The following is a 23,899-nucleotide window of genomic DNA, read 5'->3' on the forward strand; positions in this document are numbered from 1 at the left end:
TTGTCGTGTCGCTGGCTGGAGGTGCACTGGGGGGGGGGGAAGAGGAGGGGTCCTGCGGAAAGGGTTTCCCACTGCACAGCTGAAATCGGGGCACAGGAACATCAGTGGTGAACCTGAGGAAATGAATGAGAGGGGACTAGCCAGCAAGATCTCCCTGCTAGGCCATTTTCCTTGGATGCCCCACGTGGCTATTAAAGTGTCGCTCTGAATGGTCTCTCACAAACACAGAGTGCTTTGTACAGTGCACCTTTTCCAACCTGCTCTTTGCAGGGTTGGCGAAGGGGTGTGGCAAACCCCTGATGGAGATGGAGATGATCAAAGGATCCATTGACCACCTCTCCAGGACAATCTGGATTGATCAGGCTTCTTGGCCTCCTGCAGAATGGCCATGTGGAGGACAATCTGGGTGTGTGTGTGTGTCTCCAAACGTTTCAGTATGAGGGCCATATATATTTTACAAATGTTTTGCGGGCCACAAAAAATCAGTTTTATAACAGTATTTATAACTGTGGGAATGAAATTTAAATGAATGAATAAGTTTTAGTTGGATCTTTTTTTGTAATCTGCATGCTATGATTCAAAACCAGAGAAATGTGACACAAAGAAACAGTCTCTTAAACTGAGAAATGATAGGTAATGAGCAAAAATGCCAAACATTAGCAAATGCACTGACAAAAAAATTTGCTGTGAACTGCATAAAATCTTTCAGCGGGCCATGCAAGGAGCAATGGGCGATGCTTCAGATAGCCTTTACTGTCCAAACCTTAATAGTTGGGGAATGAAGGCTGCAATCCTATATATACAACTTTTCTGGGAGTAAGCCCCATTTAACACAATGGGAATTATATCTGAGTAGACATGCCCAGGCTTGCACTGGAAGAAATATTACTCTCCTACATTAGCAAAATCAACCTGTGCTAAAGAGTGAATGGTATATAATATAGTCAGGTATAATCATGACCTGAACCGTATAGCAGAAAAAGTGAAAAAAAGGAAGACTTTTTTCAGCGGTCAGTCACTTTGTGTGAAAAAAGGAGGTGGAAAGAGATTCTGTTATTCATTCATTCATTTCTATTCCACTTTTCATTAGAGAGTCCAAAGGCAGCTAACAAGACTCTAAAAACTGTTTGCAATAAAATGAAATTCAATAATGTTTAATGAGTTCTTTTTGTCTGCCTATAATTACTATTTTAATTTAAAATAATTTCATTTAAAATAGTAATTAGAGGCAGACAAATAAAACAGTGCAGCAGCAAACAGAGGAATTAAAAGCTTTCAAATGCTATATATTGGTTCACTCACACAACAATACGCATCATGTAATACCCCATCCAGAAGTACTTTCAGCATAGAGAAGCCTCTTGTTGTTTTTATTTATTTTTCAAACACTCCAAGGAGCTTTTGTATACCACCCTTCCTCCCTCCTTTTGTCCTCACAACAACCCTATGAGGTAAGTGAAGCTGAGAGTGACTGGCCTAAGGTCACCCAGGAAACTTCACAGCTGATAGGGATTTGAACCTAGATCTTCCAGGTCTAAGCCCAACTCTTGAACCACTACACCATCCTGGCTCTTGTTTGGAAGGCACCTGCTCCTTGAGGTTCATGAGAGCTTGTGACTCATTGTTAGTAAAGTGAGACTTGGAGACAGCAACCTGGCTAAACAATAAATCCATGGCAGAAATAAGTCTGCAATAAGTCTTCGTTTTCACCTTCAATTTCCTGAAGGTGCTTCAATTTCCTGAAGGTGTAAGGTCATTGTGTCAAAGGACAGTGTCATTGTGTCAAAGGACAGTGCAATCCTATGTTAGATGTAATTACTCAGATGCAAGTCTCTTTACAGTCTTAGTGGCATGTGTACTTTGGCCCTTATTCATGGCTGCAGTTGCCATAAATGAAAGCCCCCAGTTTGACAGAGTGCACAGTTTTGTGAAACATGAATACATCAGTTTTTATTGCAGGCAATTATTCATAGGTATGCTTTTCTATAACATCTGAGCCACTCTTAGGATCAACCCATTAATGTCCCTAATTACAGCTTCCAACAATTCCGATAGGTGCCAATGGAAACTTTTCTCCCAGAACAAACAGCAGCTGCCCTGATCAAGACTGACCATGCTGGAGACAAGGATTAAAAATCAGCCTCCACTGCTGCTGTCTTGCTGCTCAGACCCCCTTTCCCATATGTGCTATTTACAGAGGAAAAAAATGAGCACAGCAGCTTAATACAATGCATAGTTGGGTCTGATTTCCAAGGATTCAGGAATCATTCCTGAGTGAGAGCAGTTATGTGGAAGCCACTGGAAATGCTTGTGGATATGGTAATTTCTCTACACAATGGCTGTAAATAATGTCTTACCACAAAGATAGCCTTGATTTTTTGGAAAAGTTTCCACATCTGCATTGCACATGCAGTGCAACGACTGGGCTGTCCAATGATCCATTGTTGAGCAGATGTTTTAAGCCTCTCTGCCAGACAGAAGCAATTCTAGAGGCTCCCATGTGCTAACTGCAATGTAAGAATTATGCTGCACTGATGAAAACCAGTACTGAGACTTTTCAATAACTTAGAGCCCAATCCTATCCTTTCCGCCATCCCACCCTGATGCAGCCATGCCAAAAAGACACATGCTGCTGTATCCGGGTGGGGAAGGAGCGCAGATTGAGAAACTCAGGATGGGGAATCATAAGCTCCTTGACACCAATAGCTGGCGCAAGTCTAAGAAGAACAGAGTGGACAGCCTCAAAAAATGTGGCACATACCATTGCCACTGAATCTACCCCTCCCACTGCCTCCTTGCCCCATTGCTTCCCACCCCAAGCACCCCTGTCCCCACCACTTACTAGCAGCTGTGCTGGATCCTGCTGCATGTGACACCTCTGTGGCATAGCTAATGGGGTGCAGGGGGTGGCAGCTGCACTGGGTAACAAGCTTAAGGGGGGGCAACAGACTAAGCTTGACACTAGTAGCCAGATTGTGAAAATCATGGTATGTATGTATAATACCATCATATTATACATCTAATTTAATGCAGATGTATACATATTATACATCTAATTTAATGCAGAATGCAATGAAACAAACTGCATTGGAATATCTGTATTCTATCAAAGGTTATGGCCAATTAACCAGAAAATTAAAACACCACTGCCTTATGGAACAAAAAGTGAATTTCTTTAATTCAAAACTCACCTATGAGACTGATTGTTCTGAGAGCCAATGAAATGTTATTATGATACAGCATGGAACCAATAAGGTGTGACATCACTTCTAGTTGTGACATCACTTCTGGGGCATCATTTTGAGTTCAGCACTGGGCTACATGATCATTAGCTATGCTACTCTGACACCTCCATGGGCTCTCCAGCAGAAGGACAGAAGCATGCAGAGCTGTGTGCTTCCATGAGGTTGTTTACAATGGCCATAAAACAAATCGCTGCCACTGGAATGCTAGTTCTGGCAGTGGAGAGAGGGGATAGGACTGGGTCATTACGTACTTTAGAGCAGCATTTCTCAAACTGTGGGTTGGGACCCATTAGGTGGGACACAAGCCAATTTCAGGTGACTCGCATAGCACCTAGCTCAAGTTGGTTGGCAACCTTCAGTCTCGAAAGACTATGGTATAAGCCTACAGCACCCAGTATTCCCAGGCGGTCTCCCATCCAAGTACTAACTAGGCCTGACCCTGCTTAGCTTCCAAGATCAGACAAGATTGGGCATGTGCACCTAGCTCAACAGTCATTGAAAATACAGAGCTAAAAATACAGGATACAGAGCTGCTGGGCAGGGAGGCCCCCTGGTGGGAGAGATGCATAGAGCTTTGCCCTGTATAGGTGGGGAGATGGGCTGCTGGAAAAGAGGGAGGTGTATGTGGTTGCAGAAAGATCCAAGTCTACATTCTGATTGACTTCTGAGCTGGAATGTCTGAATTCTGAGCAATGCAAAATATCAGCACGAATGTGCTGTGTAATGGGACCTTAGGTTTCAAACCTAATGCACATTCAGCCAAAACGGATGTCACTTCTGGCCATGACATCACTTCCAGGTTAATGACATCACTTCTGACAAATTGCTATTCTAAAAAGTGGGTCCCAATGCGAAAAAGTTTGAGAACCACTGCTTTAGAGAATTGGGAAAGGGATCAAGAAGGAGACTGCTAATATTGTAAGGGTTCCATCCAAATCTATAATACAAGCACATGTGGAATGCCATGTACAGTTTTAGTTGCTGCACCTCAAGAAAGAGTCTGTAGAACTAGAAAAAAGTGAAAAACAAGGCACCATGAATGAGAGGCCTGGAGCATCTTTCTTATGAGATGTTCAGGACTTTTTAAGCCCCAAAAGTCCCTACACATTTGGGATTTTTTTAACCTGGAAAAAAGGCAATCAAGGGGGCACATGCTTGAGGCATTTTAAAGAAAATTATGCATGGGTTTGAAGCAAGTGGACATACATAGGTTTATTATTTTCATAATGTGTCATCTTATGAACCTGTTTGATGGGAGATTTAGGACAAACAAGAGGAGGTGATCGCCACTGCTGGACTACATTGCCTAGATCCAGAAGAACTGTTCAGATGTGTTTAACGAGGTCATTAAGTTTTGAGATCGTAATGATATGGGCAGGGCTGCAACCCTTCAAACATAGTAGATAACTACAGTCATACATTAGCCCTCAAGGATAAGCAGCAAATCAGATTTTTATCAAAGCAAGATTTAAAAGTGGAATCAATTATGTTATAATTAATTGTTTTACCTTTCATGCTTTGGCCTTCTAGAGCCCTGGAAGCAGGAGTCTTGTATTTCTTCCCTTCCATTGACCTTTAGCTCATAACTCTTTGGTTAGTCCTTGTGAAATACAAGATGGATTTCTGTTTGTGGATTTTGATGTCTCTCCAAAGGGGGGGGGCCCTGTGGATTTCAATGTATTATAGAACGATAACAAACTGCTAAGCATTTCATATAATCACGGAACTACTCAGATATGCTTCGGTGTAGGGACTGAAAGCCAATTCCTTGACAAGGAAGAGAAAATCCAATCCAATCAAACAACAAATCCGATCTACTAAAGCTGACTGCTAAAGCTCATCTCTAACAGGAAGGCCTTACTCTCCTTTTGGAAGATGCTGGGACTCTGCTGCGCTTCCAGGCAGAGAGATTTTCTGCACACATTAATCTTCAATTCTTATTCCTTCCCTCCCTTAGCTCCTTTCTACGAGAGTGGCTCAAATGAACATATGATAGTGTCTTATGGATGGTGTTCAGGCATTCAAAATGAGAGAGACATACACTTCCCTTGTGAGGAAAAGCTACAGCGTTTGGGATCCTTCAGAAAAGTACCCAAAGGGGAACATGACTGAGAGGTTCAAAATTCTGCAGGGAATGGATAGAAGGATATTCTTTTCCCTCTCACACAACACCAGAACCAGAGGACAGTCACTAAAATTGAGTGTTAGGAGAGTCAGAACAGACCACAGGAAATGCTTCTTTTCCCAGCCTGTAATTATTCTGTGGAACTCCTTGCCACAGGATGTGGTAATGGCATGTGGCCTAGATGCCTTTAAAAGGGGATTGGACAGATTTCTGAAGGAAAAACCCATCACATGTTGCAAGCCATGGTGGGGAAATGCAACTCCCTGGTTTTAGGCTACCTCAGATTGCCAGATGCAAGGGAGTGGCAACAGGATGCAGGTGACTTGTTGTCTTGTGTGCTCCCCAAGGCATCTGATGGGCCACTATGGGATACAGGAAGCTGGACTAGATAGGCCTTTGGCCTGATCCAACAGGTTTCCTCTTGTGACAGTGTTTATCTGGAGCGACAAATGCTATATGCAGGGCAACATTCCCCCATAAATGCCCCACACCCCTTCATAAAAGCAGTTCATAAATGGTGGTTTGCTTTGCTGTTAAAACTGGATGCTGCACTTGTGTTGGCCAGGGGGTGGGGCTTCAGAGCGCATCAATGTAAGGTTTGCCAGTGTGCTCTCCTACCCCCAACTGTGTGTTAGTTTCTCCAACTTTGAAGAACACAGCTGTTGTTTCCTCCTACTCAGGTGTATCTATAATGACTGACAGTAACACTCCAGGGGTTCAGATTGCATTCCCAGCCTGCCTAGAGATGCCAGGAATAGCATCTGGGGCCCAAGTTCTGCATGCAAATCAGGTGCTTTTCCACCGAACTTCAGCCCCACTCCTTCCCTGAAACTTACCTGTTCTCTATTCATAATGCTAACATCTGGGTTCACTTAGTCTTTCTTCCCTCTTGAAATATGCATATAGCACCTACAATAGCACAGAAAACAATGACTCTTGTCTTCATTCCCAAATTCTCTTATTATTTGTTTAAATCTGCATGTAAATTAGCATCCTGTTAAAAAAAAAAACAACAGCATGAAGTGATGTTTGTGGTTTTTTCCTTTCATCCTAAAGGCAGGTGAAACACCAGGTAGCCTGGGATGTTCCTTCATGTAATTTTGACTCTTCTGCCAGCTGAGCTCAGAGAAGACGGCAGATGTTCTGTGTCTGAACCCCCTTTGGTCTGTGAGCGCAACATTTGCGGACTGATCTTTTCAAAACTGACATTCTTAAAGTGGGAGGTAATTGGCTTGATATGTTTGAAGAACACCTGCTGGGATAATTATCTCTCTGCCGCTCATTGAAGATGAGAAGATGAATGAGATAAGATGTACAAAAGCTTTCTGGACACAGTGTATGATTCAGATTATCTGATATTAAATCAGTCACATTGTGAGTTCGAGAGTGAGCTCAGTGCCTATTACAAAAATTAAGACTCCTCCTTCAAAGGATGTCAGATGAGCCCTAATACATCAAAGCATAAAATGCGTATTTCTGCAGGTGGAATAGTTTAGTTTCCATGTTGTTGGGGGCTTTGGGGCAAAGCCCCAAATTAGGTTCTGACTCTGGCTGTGATATACTGTTACATACTCCTACTGCCATTAGTGTTGAGGGTTCAAGAGTTGGCCCAGCCAGGTGTGACTTCTGATGGGCATGGACCCTGGCCCAACCTGCCACCTCCTGATACACTCCTAATTGCAGTTGTATACATTTCCCCACTCTAATGGCAAGAATTTTCTATGGGTGGAAGATTAGGAAGGCTGATCAAGTCATAATTTCTCATACTCACAGCCCAATCCTAACCTGCACTGGCACAGCTGGGCCACATGGCCCATGCTGTATCCAGCACAGGTTATAAGTAGGCTGGAGGTCTACTTGGGGTAAGAGTACATTAGTCTTCTTATGCCAGGCAAAGCTATCTGGCACAAATCTGAGAAGACCCATGTAAAGCTGGCAGGGTCAGGATATGGTGAAGACCTCCTCTGCCAATTCAGCCCCCCTCCTGGGCCTATCCCAGCCAGTGGCATAGATCATGTAGCCTGGTGCCAAGCTCAAAATGATGCCCCAGAAGTGATGTCACAACCAGAAGTGATGTCATACCGGGGTTTTTAAAAAGGGAAAATCAAGGGGAAACATGCCTCCTCCCCTCAGAGGCTCGCCACCCACTTGTTCTGTTGCTTCCCCCCAGCCAGTGGCATAGCCAAGGCATCTATCTGCTACCTGGGCTCAAAGAAGATTTTGTAGGCGCCCCCCCCTCCACAACAAAATCAAATTTAATTAAGCAAATAAATAGAAAGTGTGCCTTTATTGGTACTTACTGTACTGGGGTGAAGAGGGACAGTTATTCTACCCCTGCTAAATGCAAGAGGAGCCCCACTTGAAAAGGTGTCTCTTTTCTCAGTTAGTAGGGGTAACTGTATTATGATACATGGAAATGAGAGCAAACTCATATTATCACCTTATTGGTTCCATGCTGTACCATAACAACATCTCAATGGCTCTCAGAACAATCAGTCTCATAGATAACTTTTGAGTTATAGAAATCCACTTTTTGTTCCATAAGGCAGTTGCGTTTTCATTTTCCGGTTAATCGGCCATAACTTTTGATACAATATAGATATTCCAATGGGGTTTGTTGCATTCCTCATTAAATTACCTTTCCAATGATATGTAACATGATGGTATTATTCAGACATACCAATTTGTTTTCACAATTTTGGTCACTAGTGTCAAGCTCAGCTTTGTTGCCCCCCCAAAGCTTGTTGCCCAGTATAACAGCTACCCCCTGCACCCCCTTAGCTACGTCACTGATCCCAGCCCTTGTTTAACCCTCCCCCCCACACCATTGGACCCCCTCCCTGACTCCAGAACACCCTCCCTGTGCCCTCTCCCAGCCCCCGAGCTACTCAGAGCTTTACTTATCTCTGCTGGCACCCAGTGTCTTGGATTCAGTGCAGGCCTCCCCACTGTTGCTGCTGGCTCACAAGTAGTCACAAATGTATTTTACAGCACATTTGCAATGCTCTAGGCTGGTGCTGTGGCCACTGCACCGCTAGAGCTTTACTTTAGGTTCGTGCTATCAATTTCCCATATGGAAAATGGAAAACTGCACTCCTACACCCATTTACCTGGATATAAACACCACTGAACTCAATAGGACTTAATTCTGAGTAGACACAATTCTAGAATCACACAAAGGCAATGTGACTGCAGCTAAACCAGGATCACATAAAACAGCAACTGAGCAAATAACTGACCTCCAGCTGGTTAGATGAATTTTTGACTAAAAACCTCTGTGATGGAGACTGTTTTTGAAGGATGGCCTTGATATATTCATCTGCATTTTTCCCTTTATGATCAGTGTACATGCAACTGTCTGGTTCTTTTTAAGCAAGTGGCTAGGGATTAATTTTTCATGAACTGAGAATTTGGTCCTAATTTTCTTTCACCCTTACTACCTCCTTCCTTTCAACATCATCAGTCAGAGGGAAGAAAGGCAAAATGCTGGCCATAGGGCATTGCACTCTGTTGGGCTCCCTCATTTGCTTCATTGCATCTCAGTGTGTGTGCTTTCTGTTGTGTCATTTCACACTTTGATATCTTTCTCTGACTGCTTTTTTAAAATCATTTTGAGGGGTACTTTTCCTTCACCTTTCTTTTTCCCAACTGTTACGTATTTTTCAGCTTTGCAAAGGGCCTGTCTGCCCATCTGCCTTCCTCCCACCATCAAATCTAGTGGGCTTATGTCCACCGTAGACTAATTACCCTCCCTTCTCCCCCCCAACAATATGCCCAGCTCTACAGAAAGTACCACTGGACCCCACCACAAGGGCAGCTTGCCTGTTTGAACTGCAGAAGTCCTCCTTCAGTCAGCAGTTTCTCCAATCACAGCATCACCATAGCTCTCAGCAGATCCTGGGCAGGGCAGCCACACAGCAGCAGCAGCAGCTTCCATTCAGCCAATTAGTTCATGAGCCGGTCCTCTTTCCCAACTCCTCTGCTCTCCAATCTTTCTACTTCTCAGGCCCTCTAGCAATGGTTCTTTCACCTTTATTCTCAAGGCCCTCATTATCCCTACTAGGACACTTGCACAGGACACTTTCCATTCTATGTGAACCTAAATATGAGAATGCTAATTTTCTCCAAATGCTTTTCTATATTTAAAAGATTTTAGAGAGACTTAGGAGTTGCTGACACCACGTGGGCAGGTAAACCTGGGCTCTGCATCAGGAATCACCATGGACCTGGGCTCTAAAACTATTCTGACTGTTATAGCTGTCCCACCTCATTCTACCCTCCCCTTCCCCCTTTGGAAAGGGGCCCAAAAGAAACTTTGTACTTCCTGCTAAAATTCCTCTCAGAGGCCCTGATGGCAACACATCAATCAAGATAAGCGCAGAGTTAATGGAGATGTCTGTTTTTGCAAACTGTTCTTATGTGTTACTAGGAATAACCATTCCAGTTCAGTCTGAACTGTACAAACCAGCCCTGTTGCCCTTCCCCAATCTTTCTTTCCCAGTACAAGCCACTGTAGGTAAGCTGCTAGTTAAATTACCTCAGAACTGGACCAGGGCTGACTCATAAAGATGACAAGATCAAACCAGGAGACCATTCTAGCAGCTCCACTGTTCTCAGTTATAAGTGATTGTCAGCCCAATCCTATGCATGTCTACTCAGTAGTAAGTCCCGTTATAGTCCATGGGGCTTACTCCCAGGAAAGTGTGGCTAGGATTGGGCTCAATTGTGAGTGAATTCTCAGTTTTCAACTCCTATCTCCCTTCCAAGATATCTCCCTTCCAACCCACTTAGAGCATTTTATTGAAAGGCCTGCAAAACCCTGGTGTTCTCATTGCCCTGACCTGAGGTAAAAGCAAAATGTCGGTAAGACTTGATTCTCAGGGATGCATATTGTTTGAGAACCACACCTTAGTGCTTTGCCTTATTGAGCTTTTGGCATGGTGGTCAGTACTTTCCTCACATGGTTCACTTTTTGGACTGTGGGTAATATGTGAATATTACCTTACAAAAGCTCATGGCTGCAATCTGACAATGTAGCAACTGTGAGCGCAATCCCAATCACAAGTCCCTTGACCAGGCCGAGGAGTGTTGCAAATGTGCCGTAAGGAGTCAGGAGAACAGCGCAAGGACACGCAACAGCCTCTCCATGCTGGAGCAAGCCCCAGGCCCAGTGAATTTGTGCTGGCCAACTCAGGCCAGTGTGGGGGTCTGGGGAGCGCAGAACTGCACATTCTGGGGTGGGGGAGGGTGGGTGGGACCATGGGCAGACCAGGCCCGAAAGGGTGGTGGTGCCAGGATCTGGCACTTAGGCAAGATTCTAACCCCCTTCCCTGGAGGCCCGACCTAGCGCTGGGCTATTCAGATCCACGCCACCTCTTCTGGTGGCACAAATCCAAGTAGTCCCATTTGGGCTGCTGCTGCGTTACCCAGGGTAAGGGGAATTGATTCCCCTTGCTTTGGGTTATGCCGCAGCCAGCCCCAACCCCATGCTGGATATGGGGCAGGCCAGCCCACCTGCCTGTTCCAGCATGGGTTAGGATTGGGCTGTCATTTTTTTTAGAAAACAGGCAGCTGCCTGCAATAATTGCTGCAATAGTGTATGACCACAGCCAGTTTATAAAGAGATGTCAGTCACATAACAGATAGAAATGCCAGAATTGTTTATCTGGGACCAGAGTCCAGGCTGCAATGGAGACAGAATGGGTGTTGCTTATTAAACAATTGTGTGCTTGCAGTTCACACAGATACAGTTCACACATTCTTTAGAAGCAGTGCTAACAGCAGGGGGCTGAAGGGAAGGGCCAGCTGAGATGGAGAGGGGAGAATTGAACAGGGCAAGGCGGGAGGGAGAGAAAAATGGGATGGGGAAGGGGCAAGCAAACTAGTGGAGAGACAATGGGTTAAAAAGGGGGAGGGAGAACTGGGGAGAAGAACTCCAGATGAAGGAATGGAGTGCACACAGTGGTGATTCTGGCACTGACCCCGCATAGAAGATTACAGTTTTGGAACCTGGAACACAGAGAAGTGTAAATGCTAACGGGGGAATAGTTTTCACTCATCCTCATAACTCCAGCAAAGAGGGAAAGTCTAGTCAGCAGCGGTATCTCTTCCTCAACGTGGTGGTGGTAGAGCCAGCCAAGAAAGATCAGGCCAACCTCAGCAGTGCATCCAACATGCTTTATGGTTTTGCAGTTTCATCCCATTTGTTTTTGCCATTGGAAAAACAGACCATGAAACGTAATGTGCTGGCAGGCCCAGCCCTAGTCTCTCTGGCACCTGAGACTAAAGTCTGGCACTGTATTCCATGGAATGTCCCTGTCCTGCCTACCACCAGCATCCCAGTCACTCCCTTGCCTCCTTCTCTTCCTGCTGCTGCCCCTTCTGCTCTCTGCCATTTAAAAAAAATCAAAGGTGGAGAGAAAATGGAAGGAGAAAAGGGATTGGGTGCCTGGAATGGCTCCTTTTTCCACTCCCTACACTGATCCTATCCCCTTTTTCCTGTCCCAACATACCCTCAAGGTTCCTTGGATTTACACCAGCTAGATAGCTGGCATAGGTTCATTGGCAGCTAGGTGGCTTATGGGGATGTAAGCAAAAATGATTTTTACTTACCACTCCCAGGGTTTCTGGTCACCCCCCCCCCCAAGCATTATATGCAGTGTGCACTCTGTAATGCTTGTAGTGCACAAGCTGGTTGGGGGCTAGGACTGGCTGCCTTTCATAATATTATTTCTGCAAGAGTATGTGGAAAACCATGCCTCTGGCTCAAACAGGTTTTTTGTTTAGGCTGGTATTTCCGTCAATGTCCACCGTGACCCTACAACATTTTTATTTTTTTGCACGTTGTTTGAATTGTACCGGTTTTATTTTTGCAGTATTGTATTTTCATAGCACTTCTAATGCAAAAATAATACAATGGTCAAAATAAAAATGAAACCATCAATTAAAAAAATGTAAAAACAACAAAATCGGAACCATGCAAACAATATTTTAAAAGCAAAGAGTCAAAAGATAGGAACGTTGTGTCACGTTTTTAAGGAAATGATTTCATTGTTTGTTATACATATTTGCAAAATGAGTTGCACAGAGCATTCCAACATCTAAGCTCGCACCAAGGAGAGACTGGCCTGTCTCTTTCCCCATATTGAAAAGTTTTTTTAAACAACAGCTGGTTCGAGGTTGCCGATTTGTAATGGAGCTCAATCTATAAAACCATATTACAGCTGCTTCACAGGTGATAATTTTCTACAGTCATGTCTATGAAGAAGGATATATGCATATGTATCCATTTCACTACACATACATATGAGAGAGAGAGAGAGAGAGAGAGAGTGAGTGTACATATGATGGGAATTAGTGACTCCTCTCATCAATCATGATCCCCCCCCCCAATAATGGTCTGTTGCTTGTTGGTCTTGGGGCATTGTTGGTGGGGGAAAACACGGCAGCACCTAGGAGGTAGACATCAGGATGAGTTCTGGCATTCCTTTGGCAAATTAAAAGCAGATTTTTTTTTTAAGGCATACTACTGAGCCCCACAACAAGGTAAGCCTCTGTGATGTCCATGGCGGGCACAGACCCCGCCCGTTTGGGTGTGCCCAAGCGCAGGTGGCTTACCCAGACGATGCACGCAGGTCATCAGCGGAAAGAAGGACGGGAGGCAGATACAGCAGATTTGCACAGACGGTTTACTCTGGTCAAACTCTTGACATTCATGGGGCCTGTTACATCGCAGGCCCCTTTGTTTTACATAGAACCGTGGCATCGGCGAACAATATGCCCGTTCCCCACTCCTGCCTGTCCCTTTGGGGTTTCTGGCTGGGCTCCCCAGCTGGTGCCAGTCAGCAAGGGGTATGGGTTCCCGAGGGCTGCAGTACTGTTGTTGGGGGTCAGCTTAGCTGTCCTCAGGAGGGCCCCCTGTACCTCCGGTCTTGCCCCTTGATCAGCTGGCCTCCAATGGGGGTAGTTGATATGGGGTCCTAGGTGTTGCAGCCTCGCCTCTCCGGTTTTCGCCCCAGGCGTGTCTAGGATGGGTGGTTCCCAGCCCCTGGCCCTTCTCTCCAGGGCTGAGGTGAGCAAAGTGCCCTTTGGAGCCTGGGTTGGCTGAATAAGGCCGGGGTGGCTACCCCCTCTGGCCTCCTCTGCAATCCCCCTCCCAACTGGAGAGGAAGGGCCTCTCTCTATGCTGTCCAGCCTCCTTATGAGGCTAGCCTTGTTCTGGTCCACATGGTTGGCAACCTTCAGTCTCAAAAGACTATGGTAAAAGCCTACAGCACCTGGTATTCCCAAGCGGTCTCCCATCCAAGTACTAACCAGGCCTGACCCTGCTTAGCTTCCAAGATCAGACAAGATCAGGCATGTGCAGGGTAACAGTTGCTGCCAGCCCCACCCCTTCTGCCCAGGAGGCACTAGGGCCTACTCCCAGGGAAGTGTCTTGCCTGGGACCCCAGTCCTGACAGTGCTCAGTTTCTACTCCTGAGGAGGCCCTTATCCCTGAGGAGACCCCTGCTCCGGGGTGATTCCTGGCCTCCTGGGCTGGGCCTAGGTGACAGCCTCCCATTCCCAAATCTACTGTTCTCTAGTACAAGGTTATTATTCATCTTATTGGCTCTAACTACTGCTCAGGTAATAAGTACACTAGGATAATGAATTTCCAAAGATACAATATAATGTTAAAGGCACATGCAAGCCTTTTATCAGTTCTCTCTTTTTAAGAAGCAAAAAAGATGTTTAAATGGGTACAATATCTATTGCAGAACAAATGGCAAAATGGGAAATGGTGAATTTTATTCAATGCCTTCCTGCTTCTTTTACACCAATCATGAAATTAAAATGATGTATCTTAAAGGTACATGAAATTAAAATGATGTATCTTAAAGATACTGTGCAATCACAAGTAAAACTTGATTATGCCAGAGAAATTGTATCCCTTTTATAGCCCGCTTCCCTTTTCTTTCCTGCTTTATTCGTTTCTTCTGTTTTGCCTTATCCGTTTTCTTCTTGTGAAGCATGGCACTTTGATGACCGGTAGGGTTATTTTCACAGTCTGCAGTTTATAACTGTGTCAAACACACTTCAAAAAACGCTGCAATCTTCTAGTCATTAAAGAGAATTGTTAATGGGTTTTTACCAATTTGTTAGCTAAATAAGACTTTCAAAATGTTTCCCAGCCAAACATCTTCTGAAGTTTTGTGAGCCTTGGATACAGCAGCTTTATTTTTTCCATAGAGAACAAGCAGTTCTGCTTCTCAGCTATTTATCCAGCTCAGAGCAAGAAAGCACTATTAAAAAAAAACAAAATACAAATACAAAACCCTGAAACCTACAGTTTTCTGCTGGGAACAATGGAATGAACTACTAGGTTGTTTTCTTTCCAATAACGGTACGGACATGCTATTGTATTTATCTGCTCTAGATTCGTCTGCTGTGTCGAGAAAGACACATCCCAGTAGCATCCCAGTAGCAGAGCCAGGATGGTGTAGTGGTTTGGGAGACCTGGATGATCCAGGTTCAATACACCCCTCAGCCACGACGCTTCCTGGGTGACCTTGGGCCAGTCACTTTCTCTCAGCCTCACCTACCTCACAGGGTTGTTGTGAGGACAAGAAAGAGGGGAGGAGCAGCTGTGTAAACCGCCCTGAGCTCTTTGGAGGAAGGGCGGTATAAAAATGTGAATAAATAAATAAATAAATAAAATAAATAAAAAGAGCCAGAGGGGGAGCAGAGCTGTAAGTGTAAGCTGCCCTTCCTTCTCACTCTCAGGGCCATTCTGAGGAGTGAAAGCTTTCACCCCCAGACAGGCTCCAAAAGTGAGGGAGAGAGGTAGTTTACACAGTGAGTTTCGGAGCTATGCACAACCTATAGCTCCAACCCCCTCTGGCTCTAAAATTGGGCTGGGCTCACATTGCTGCTATTTGCAATACCATAAGAATTTATACTTTGCAACCACTTTAATTCTAAATTTGGGATCAAAACCATATACATGCCGCATTGTATGAGAATCTTATTCTTATGCAAAAGAAACACATTAGGCCAGTGGTTCTCAAACTTTTTAGCACAGGGACCCACTTTTTAGAATGAGAATCTGTCCGGAGCCAACAGAAGTTATGTCATTAACCTGGAAGTGACGTCATGGCCGGAAGTGAAATCATCAGACGAGAAAATTTTTAACACCCCCACAAATGACAAAATCAAATTAATTAAACAATCAGGTAAGTAAATTAAATGTTTACCGTAAGTATAAGTTAAAAATGTATTTTAAATAAACAAACAAACAAACAAACAAACAACAACAACAGGTATTTATATACCGCCTTTCTTGGTCTTTAGTCAAGACTTTATTCAAGGCGGTTTACATGGGCAGGCTTATTAAATCCCCATAGGGATTTTTACAATTGAAAGAAGGTTCTTTCTTTCAAGAACCACTACATTCAGGTGTTTCATTCTGATCTGGCTTCACATTCTGGCCTCCATCCTCCCACGCTCAGAGCAGATGGAATTGCTCGGCTTCAGCTTGTCAGCTGCTTCAAGGTCGCACGGTGCCGGTGGCCTCGAACTGGCGACCTTGTGGATGTTATCTTCAGGCAAATGGAGGCTCAACCCTCTAGACCAGACCTCCTGCCTCCTGCCTCCTGCCAGAACCCTCCTAACCCTCTCAAGCAGTTGCTGATCTGTTTAAAAAAGTTTCCCCAGACATTCCAAGGGCTGCAATCCTACCTACACTTACCCAGGAGTAAGCCCCATTTACTATCATTGTTAAAAGCATATTACATAGTAGTGTGTTAAAAGTATAGATCTGTAACATCTCCCCAAATGCATTTACTTACCATTGTAGCATGAAATACACATTGAAATGAATGGGAACCCACCTGAAATTGACTTGTGACCCACCAAGTGAGTTCTGACCCACAGTTTGAGAAACACTGCCTTAGGCTGCAATCCCATGTACACTTAAGTAAGAGTAAGGTGGCAATCTTATACCCACTTTCCTGGGAGTAAGCCCCATTGAACACAATGGGACTTTCTTCTGAGTAGACATGCATAGGATTGCAACTTTTTGTCGAGTAGCCCCATTGAGGGGCTACTTCCCTTACCTGGGGGAAGGGGACAAAAGTCCCCTTCTCCCAAAGTGCTGCCCATGGCTGCCATTGGCGCGCAGGATGCAGCGGTAGCCGTTTTCGGTGCTGCCGCAGCCGCGTGCCATGGGACCTCAGGATTGGGCTGTCAGCTTCAGCAAGGTTGCACCCTCATTTCATCTTCAGAGCATGTTGCCCAAAAGTGACTCTTCTGATGCCTGATAAATAGAAAAATGCCTGATAAATGGAAAGATAAGCAACTCTTATCAGTGGCTACCTGGTTTATCATAGCCTTCAACATTTCACAGATGAAGACGCAAACACAACTCCATTGTTTCCAATGGAAGAGTTAAGCACGTGCTTGATTGTTTCCCCTTGAAAGCTGTGGGGCTTAATTTTGTCTGGATCATGCCCAAAATAATCCCTCCAATTTCTGCTTCCAAATTTGTACAGATAAGAACTGGGCAAAATGCATTCAATGAATGCAAATTTTAGAACTTGAATACAAGAAGTACTTGGCAGAAGGACAAGTAATTTTTGTGCTGGGTAAATGGAACTGCATTTTCTTTTAAATTGCTAAAATGTTCTTCCTTTTATCCCTCTTTCCCCTGCAGTGGACAGAACCACATAACAGTTTCCATTTGGCTGTGGAATTTTCTTTATACACAGAGAAAATGTTGCCAAATTTTGTTCTTTATTCAGTATTGTATGTATGTGGATCTCATTGTTCTCTCTCTCTTTTTTAAACATTGAATGGTGTAGAGTCAAAGATAACACTATCTAGATGCTCCAGACCAGTAATGAATGAAGCAAGTTTCAAAAGGTTACAATAAAATATTGTGTTTTTATTAATAAGGAATATTAAGGGTGCATGATGCCAAATTTTAGCTTTAAAAAAAGACCATTTGATGTCACCTTTGGCTTTTTCAAAACAGACATATCTTTCACTAAGAACTTAACCAACCCAGAGAAATATCAGTACTTGCCAGAACCAGTGGCATGCATTATGATTCCACTAGTTAATTAGAAAAAGGCGTTATGAAATATACATCATTAGGTACAAATATTAAATTCCTGAAGGCAGAATAAGGGCTGGCCTTATGAGCTGTGGGGCTACACTCCCTGCAGCCCCCCAACTCACCAGAATGAGCGGCAGCAGTAAGCCCAGGCACCCTGATGGCACCAGGCTGATGGCACTCTGCTCAAAGTGCGGCAAATGACAGTAGGTGGTAGTGACGTGATAATGTCACTGTCAACTGCTGGGAGGGGTGAGGAGATTTCAAACCAATCAGACCCAGGGGCAGGTGGGAGGGCTATGCAGTAGCAGTGCTTTGCTTGCTGCATTGTCCCTGTGGCGGTGGCGTAGCTGGAGGGGGGCTGTATGGCTCCGTTTTGCCCCCCCCGCCGGGAATGGCTCCGAAGGGAGGGGCCGCTCGCCCACCTCCCTGCCAGGCTGAGTGCTCCACTTTCTGCCCCCCCCAGCTATGCCACTACCCTGTGATGCCTCAGCATGGAAGGGTCAATGCCAGAGCATCCGCTGCAGAGCAATGTGCTGGCTGCAGCTGTGAGTGCTCCACTTTCTGCCCCAGCATGGGGCCCCACAAGGCGCAGGGTCCAATTCGGTCGAACTGACCAGCCTACAGTTTCCTGGGTCCCCTCTCCTTCCTTTTTCAAAGATCAGCGTGAGATTTGCTATTTGCTAGTAGCAAATCATAGCAACTTAACAAAGATAGCAAACTGAAAAGAAAAGGGCGTGGAGTATTCAAGATAGATGGTAACCCAGTAGTAGACTGGGAGCGGAACCAAGGTGACAAAAGCCCTGAGTGCCATGCTCACCACGCCCCTGCCACTGCTGCCTCTGCCTGCTGCACTGCCCCGCCTGCCCAACGGAGTCATTGGCAAGGACCCATGTGGCACTCGGCAGCACACGAGAAGCCTTTTGAGGCTTCTTGTGAGCTCATAAGCAATACTTACGGTTTTGTCAGGAAATTGAAAGTATTGTTTAAAATGGCGCAAGAAGGCTTTACAAACCGTGCTGTGAGTCACACGAGGCTCTGTGAGTCTCGGTGAGCATCGGGGGGTGGTGGTTATGTGATGGAAGGGGGCTGGTGTGTTATGGACTGCCCCAGGGCGCAATGGGGGCAGTTCTGTTACTGTGCTAACTCCCTCCCTAAGAAACAAGAAGAAAAGTACATTCTGTCAAGAGGCATGCGGGAGTCTGTCAACTGAAGAGTCTTGAACTGGTCAAGGATTCTAAAGCTGCCTGTGTAGAACAGCCACTAGATATGTTAGGCCCAAGTTCACAAAGCTTGGCCATTGGGAGCAGCTGCTATCTCCCACTGGCAAATTTCTATTAGATCAAGGCTTCTCTTGCAAAACTATTTCAAAAATGGTTTCTATATCCACAAAATGTAAACAGTTGTCATCTGCTCTTCGAAAAGTAACATTTGTTAACCACTAAAGTATTCATTCTCATAGTATTTCAAAATTCAACACTGCTGTACAAAGAGAGGTTAAAGAGGAAGGGAGCCTGTTCCAAATGAACACATTATATTGTTCTTTTGTCCTAAGGAATTGGGCTTCACTGGTTCAATTGCCACCAGAAGATTTAACTTGCATGAAAGACTTTTATGGGGCACTTCAGTGAAGGACTCTGCAAGTTTCAGAGCAGCAGAGGCATGAGTTTTATTGAGGGGTTTCTAGACAGTTCTTAATGTTTTTTAAGAAAGGCATTTCTTTTAAAGTATCACAGCTTCAATTCCAGCGACATAGTTACAACACAATGTTGGATAATTGAAATCAGAAAGAAAACAGATTGCAAAGATGGAAATAGAGTGACAAGCCACCTTCCCATCTGAACTGTGACTTTCCCCATTCAGAAATATGATTCTGAACACTTCCATTGTCAAATCTTTAAAAAGGCCTTTAAACATATTCATGTATGATTGATGCAGCATTAGCACTTACTACATCAAGTGACATTCTCTAGAATAGTTATAACAGTTGATTTGGCAGCAAACAGACCCAAGAATTAAAAGTTTGTGTAGGACTGGCTCCAAGTTTCAGGAGCTCCATGGTAAACCGTAGTCCACGAAGCCCTTCCTACATGACCGAGTCCCCCCTAAAGATCCTATGGGGTCATGTACCTTGGCACATGGGCTGAGAGGAAAGAGGTGATGGTAGACAGTTGGTTCTGACCATTGCACAAGGGCTCTGGCCACAGTGTTGACCTCAGAGGTCTAAACCCTTCTGAGGAAGCTTGAGTCTCAGCAGTTACCCAACTGTGCTGAGCTCTAATATCTTTTTCTGCTTAATCCTGTCGCCAGCCATGTTACAACACACAGCTGTGCCAATGGAATGTGCACTGCATGCTATTGGGGGGGGGATGGTTGGATAGCCTGTAGAAGGTAAGCAAAAATATTTTTGATTACCTCCTGATAGGCTGCCCAACTCCTATGGATCTCTCTGGACCTACGGCAGCTATTTTGCTGGTGTAAGTCTGAGGAGAGCCATGCAGGGTACCAGGGAGCGGTTTCAGGGATAGGATCTGGGAGCAATACATGGCTACTGGATACACCCCTCCTTCCCTCACACATCTCCCCTAACAAACCCCATTACTACCCCTCCCTGCCCATGGCCCACTCCTGCTGCTGGCTTACCACCACTGGTGGATGCCTCTGGAACTGCTGCTGCACACGCTGTTGCCAGTTTGTGACATCTGCCTGGAAGCATGTGAGCATGGCCCAGCTTTTGCAACACCATAAAGGACTTTGCCCTCCTTGGAATGTTCATTCCAGCAGAGCAAGTTTCCAACCGGACTGAGGCCTTTGGTTAGCGAACGGAAATCTGGCATTTATTGGGACTTAAACCTGCAATGTGTCTCGAAGCAGTGACCAAGACAGGGATTGCACAGGGATTTTGTCCATACTCCACCATCTAGTATTGGTCAGAAAGAAGAACTGCAGGAAAATTAATCACCACATCAGCAAGGAAGCCTCTTTCCACGGATTCATTCTCCAGAAGGGTCAGCCAATACTCTCTGACCTCAGAAAAGGGCTCTGGGTCAGACTTCTTCACTAGTCTGAGCATATAATGGTCAAACTAGGTGTTTGTAGGAATTCATGCTTAATGAGCATGCTCAGGAATCCCTCTTTTCTCAGACAACAGCTGAAGGCCATACAATGTAGGTGCAAGAGGTTAACTTTTCCGCCCTGTGCCACTTTCGGCTAAAATTGCCATCATGACATGCCAATTTTCCCATAAAGTGCCTATGTGAGGAAATTACCATGGTGGGAGCTGGGAGGAAATCAGCACTTCGCAGAGGTAGATTTTCAGTGAGAAACTGAATCAACCTCACCATTCACTGGAGGTATGACCAGGATCACTCCCACATGACTATATTTCGAGAAAATGACGTGCTTCCAAATGAAAGTTCAGCTCTTAATCATACGTCCCAGTGAAAATGCTGTTTGATCCAAGGCACTCTTGCTGTCTGCAGGGTGTCTGGGCCCAATCCTATTCTCAACAGCACAAAAAACAGGATGTGGAGTATTTTCTATCTGGGCACAGTTGTATCTTGTTCCACTCTATTTTCATAATGGAAAGGACCTTACACTTTTGATGGTAACAACACCAGATCACCATGGATTCACAATGAGAAAGGGGTTTCATGTCCTAACACTTCTTGACCATTCACAGGTTGGAATGCTGAGCTGAAATGGAATCCTGCCATGTTTGGACTTGATCACAATTGTAATGTCTGTCAATGGGCAAACATGACATTTGCTGGCGGGTCATATGTAAGGCAGCATCATATGCTCTTTTGTTCTTCCTGGGAGAGGTGAAAAACTTTACATGAATTGCATCCCTCCACATGCCGCTGTATTATCATTGCTCTTTCCAGCAAACTCCACCAAAGAAATGCAGTTGTTCTTTCAGAAGGCTAAGAGGCCGCAGTACAGGGTTTTGCATCCAGCCAAAAGCAGGCTCAAATTGCTTGACGTCTTTTCATTAATTATAGCAGAAATTGGATCAGGGCCTCAGTGGCCACCTAAATGGGTTTATAATGCATTGGGACAAGGGAACAGCCATGGGAAGACTTGAGACAGACGCCATCTCTCTTCATTTCCAAAATGATTGAACATGTCTGCTTTCTAACTTGGGCTAATTTCCCCTCTTCGGAGCAGACACAGAGACTTAAGAATGGGGGTGGCGCTCAGTGGGACACTTGCAAGACATTCCAATCCCTGTCATTCAGTCTATCTGAGGACTGGAAAAAACCCCTCTGGGTAGCTACTGCCAATCAATGGAGCCAATTTTGAGGTGGAGGGGTTGACATAAGGCAATTTCGAAACAGCAACAAGATAATCACAATCCAAAATAGAGCATTTGGTTTGGGAAGCTGCACTGTTAGGGTAGGCATGCACACAAGCACATGTTTTTGATGTTTTAATTATTTACAAACAGACAGCATGGAGCTTAGCTCTCTCTGCTGTTTGTAACCCAATCATGCACCTCTCATGCACACTTTGTAGATGAGAAACTTCCTACCTCTATAAATAGTGCACGGTCAGGCTACAAACCATGGCAGAGGCTAAGTAAGCCTTAACTTTCCCTGCCTTTTTTCTGTGGTTTTGGGCCATTTTGCATGCATACCATTTGCGCTGTTTATCAAATAAAAGGTCAAAACCATGCATTTGCAAGCATGTCTGATATTGCCTTTAAAAGTTTCCAACACACTGGAAGGAAAGCACAACAACAGTGAGATCTGAGAGAGAGAAGCATCAACAGTTTGTGTAATCTGTTTAGAGAAATCCTAAGCCAAAAACACTCCACACATTTTGTGGCAAAATTGCATCTTGTGTAGTGTATCCCATCAACCCCTGTGTGACCCTGTTATAAATTGTGAGACTGTGGACCTGTTCCTCCTGGTCTTAGCTTTTCCTGGTAAGAGTGAGTCAACTTGAGATGCAGTTCATTATTTCAACATGCAAAATAGATAGCAGCTGGTCTCCAGACGGCTTTGATTTTTCCTTTCTGTTGTGTGGTCTGAATGTGTAGTGTGACTAAAAACCATACAGAAAAGCACAAGCATATCTTGCCCCCCTTCTCTCTTCCCTTCCCTACTCTTCAACTTTTGGCATGTGGCCTGTCTGAGGCTGTGAAACCTTGACTATGTGGCTGCCTTTGGCCCCTTTGATCTCCATTCACTGCTTAAGACCTGGACATTTGCTCACCTGGCCTATGTGCTCACCTCTAGCCCTTTCACCTGACCGTTTGCAGGTCTGGCCCTGGAAGCATGCAGGGATAGTATCATCACCATTCACAGGATGATACCAGTAGTTTCTACAATAAGGGACAGAGCAAGACTGATGCCACCTTATGCCAGGCTCTGGGCCCTTTGGGTGCATGCATAGGCTCCCCCTGGCTTCCCCATCCCTCCTCTCTCCATCTGGTTTTTCTGCCTCTTTCATTTCCCTTCTTTCCCATTTACTTCTTTCCCACCTGTTCATTAACCATGAACAGGGGCCCTGTTCATCAGCAGAGGGGCTCTGATATGCACCCTCTGACAATGCCTCTTCCATACATTCCAGTTCGTCCTCTTTGGTCGTCTAAGGGGGCACTTCTACAAGTGCCACCTCTGTCCCAAGTGGGAGGGGTGGCAGCTCGGGGGCAAGCCTTCTCTGTAGCAGCACAACTATGGAATTCCCTTCCAGGGGAACTGGGAACTACTCATGGCTTTCAGTGAGGGCTCAAAACAATACCTGTTTCATTCTTGCATTTGGCTGCCGAGTAGATATTTGCTATCCGTGCCTCTGAAATACTGTGACTTGATGACTGCTGTGTCACTGCTGTGACTTGACTGCTTCCCTGAACTAATTTTCCCCATTGGCCCAATGATATTTGTTAGCTTTTGCTCTGTTTGGGTTCACGTCACTATATAATATTAAAATTAATGTTTTAATGCTTTGTTTGATGTTTTTCTTTTTACTTGTTATGATACTTTGTACATTATTATAGAGCTTTGTAATCTGGCATTTGGTTCAGCATGAGAAAGGCAGGATATAAACAAACAAACAAACAAACAAACAAACAAACAAACAAACAAACAAACAAACAAATATTGTATCAGCATTACAATGAATTGAAGACTAGGCTGGTTTTTTCAAGTATAGTAGTAATCTGGCTTTTAAGGGGATTATTGCAACTGGCCTGTCAAATCTAAGGCAGTTGACATTTTGGGAAATATAAATACATCTTTTGCTCTTTATGCAATAAGTATGTTGAACAATGATTGCAGGATGGGAGAAATGAAAGGAGGAAAGCACCTATTGTATGTCTTTTAAAAATGCTATCTAAATGCAAAATCCAAAGAAGAATTTAGGTAACCACCTAAGGTCCCACCTTGGTGCAGAGTCAGTCCAGAAGAATGACAGATTTCATTTCCTATGACA

At 44.7% G+C, this 23,899-nt stretch overlaps 1 pseudogene; it reads right to left on the bottom strand.

Annotated features, from left to right (window-relative positions):
- Positions 1-13,634: 13,634 nt before the first annotated feature.
- LOC136654985 (5S ribosomal RNA) lies at positions 13,635-13,754 on the bottom strand (annotated as a pseudogene).
- Positions 13,755-23,899: the final 10,145 nt, after the last annotated feature.

Source organism: Tiliqua scincoides, chromosome 5 (assembly GCF_035046505.1).
Source record: "Tiliqua scincoides isolate rTilSci1 chromosome 5, rTilSci1.hap2, whole genome shotgun sequence".
NCBI lineage: Eukaryota > Metazoa > Chordata > Lepidosauria > Squamata > Scincidae > Tiliqua > Tiliqua scincoides.